The 2,708-nt window shown below is 34.3% G+C and overlaps 1 protein-coding gene across 1 annotated transcript in view; it reads right to left on the bottom strand.

Moving 5' to 3' along the window:
• The window catches only part of LRRC7 (leucine rich repeat containing 7), a 720,627-nt gene that overhangs the window by 99,061 nt on the left and 618,858 nt on the right, over positions 1-2,708 (bottom strand). The window lies entirely within an intron of this gene.

Here is a 2,708-nt window from a genome sequence, read left to right as displayed (position 1 = left end):
TAGGAAGTTTCCTGATATAAATGACTGAGAAAAAAAATAATAAAATGGCAAATTAAAGAATATGTAGGTAGGCTTCAGTCATGCTTAGAGTTTCTCAACTGTTCCCAAGATTCACAAGTCTAGTAAATAATTTATGGATATTTTAGATAAAAGAAAAGAAAGCTTTAATTAATGGATTATCTATGTATTTTGATATGTGTAAGTCCAATAGGAACAAATCTGAGAGCATTCAAAAATTCTTTATAAATATATGATTAATACTAGAGTTTCTCTTTCTCTTGAGAATGAAACCTAAGAACCAGTATCAAATACTTCTACATAAATATAAATAACATATTCCTACTATTAAACGTTCTTTTATATTGTAACAGGATTATGCTATATTTTCTGGAAAACAAATCTCCTCAACATTTCTAGGCGAGTTTGGATGGAGGAGAAGATATGTTAGTAGAATAACATAATGGCTGTTTAGGGTATAGGATCAGACAACACTGGATCCCAATCCTTATTCTGACACTCACACAATTCTGACTAAGCTTCTCAGCTCCAACCTCCTACCTCATTGTGCCAAGGATTTTTGTAAAGATGACATGAGAATATAATACTAAGCACCTTAGCAGAGTGCCTACTAAATATTGTGACTACTCTAAAACAAACAATCTATGAAGCAGAAATATTTTTCTAAATTTCTTAAAATTAAGCTAGGTCAGTTATGATGTCAAAAATTATATAAGATGTCAAAATTATATTTTCCCTATTGAATATTAGAGAACAAACTTACACAAATACACAAAGATGCACTCAGATGTTTATATAAGATGTTTATAGAAGATGTTTTCTCCTATCCTAGATATTTAGTGACACCATCTTGGCATACCATATTTTTTTTTTAAGAATTAAAAAAAATCTTATATTTTTTATAGTTAGATATAGGTCCCAAAATCTAATGTCTTAAATTATAGATAAAATGATGCAACATATGTATACCTATGTTCACGAAAGCATTATTCTATTCATTGAAGCAATGAGATGGACACAGCCTAAATTCTCACCAACAGATAAAAGAATAAACAAAATATGATACAAACATACAATGGGATGTTTTTTACATGACTATAAAGGATAATGCCAAAGACACATGTTTGAAATCCATCAACTGCCCTGTGGGAGAAAGTTGGATAGTCTCCTCCTGTGTGATTAATCCCCTCTGATAACCAGCTGGAGGGTCAGCTCTGAGGTGACTCTGACTCAAAGATATATAACAACAACAACAACATAAAGAATAATGAAGCATTCTCAAGACATTTTATAATTTAAATTAGAGAACAATATGCTGAGTGATTTTTTTTTCTAGAAAGGCAAAATAGACACATACACAGAAGCCTGTTTTCATTGATAGTTAACAGAACTGGATGAATGGAAGGAGATCTAGCATTTTTTATATAGTTGTTATGTGCCATCGAGTCACCTGCATCTCACAGCAATTCTATGTTTAATAGCCCTCAACCCTGCCCTATCCTGAGGCACAGGGGATTTTTTTTTTTAAATAAATTCTGGATATACATTATTTTGAAGCAAAACCAACCAAAAAAAAAAGTGTGGTTATATAAATGTGTATATATGCATATATGGGTACAGGTATGTATACGTGTACATAAATGTTTATTTGTATACTTATAGAATAAATTAGTCTTGGAAGAAGTAGTCAGAATGCCCCTTAAAAGTGAGAAAACATGGAATTTTGTCTCGCGTATTTTGGACATATTATTAGGAGAGATTTCTCCCTGCAAAAAGCACACCATCCTTGATAAAGGACAGCATCAGTGAAAAAGAGGAATAACCTCAGAGAGTTGGGTTGACTCAGGGCTGCAAGACTGAGTTTAAACAGAGCAACCATTGTAAGCATGGGACAACAGCTTACAGTTCTGTTGTACACAGGGTAGCTATGAGTTGGAAATTACTGTATTGCATCTAACAGTAACAATACCAGTGGTTCAGTGTTAAAGTCACTGCACTGCTAACTGAAAGCTTCATGGTCCAAACCCATCAAATTTTCTGTGGAATAAAAAGGTAGCAATCTGCTTCTATAGTCATTGTTGTTGTTATAAGGTGCTGTCAAGTAGGACAACCAGTCTAAACCTTGACCTATCCTGTGCCTTCCTCACAATCTTTGAAATACTTGAGCTCACTGATTTAGCCACTGTGTTAATCCATCTCACCGAGGATCTTCCTCTCTTTTGGCAACACTCCATATTTCTCAGCATGATGTCCCTTTAAAAGGTAGAGCCTCTCCTAACAATATGCCCAAAATATGTCAGATGAAGCTTAGCCATCCTTGTCTCTAAGGAACAGTCTGGCTGCACCTTCTATAAGCTATAAGACTTATCTGCTTGTTCTTTTTTTTTTTTTTACTTTTCTTATGTCAGTACATAGATATTCAGAACTCATCTCCAATACCACAGATCAAAGGCTCAATCAATTCTCTGTCATTCTTATTCACTGTTCAGCCCTCACATGCATAGCAAGTGACTGAAAAGACCATGGCCTGAATCAAACATGCCTTTTTTCCTCAAACTGACATCATTGCTCAACAATTTGGAGAGGTCTCTGACTGAGAATTTCCCAGTGCAATATGTTTTCTGATCTCCTGACTGCTTTTACCATGGTAACAAAGCTATCGTGGACTCAAGTAAGACAAAGTTGACAGT

Source organism: Elephantulus edwardii, unplaced genomic scaffold (assembly GCF_000299155.1).
Source record: "Elephantulus edwardii isolate Elephantulus edwardi_28Jun2011 unplaced genomic scaffold, EleEdw1.0 scaffold00005, whole genome shotgun sequence".
In the NCBI taxonomy this organism is placed as follows: Eukaryota; Metazoa; Chordata; class Mammalia; order Macroscelidea; family Macroscelididae; genus Elephantulus; species Elephantulus edwardii.
This window is presented reverse-complemented; position numbering and strand designations above follow the sequence as displayed.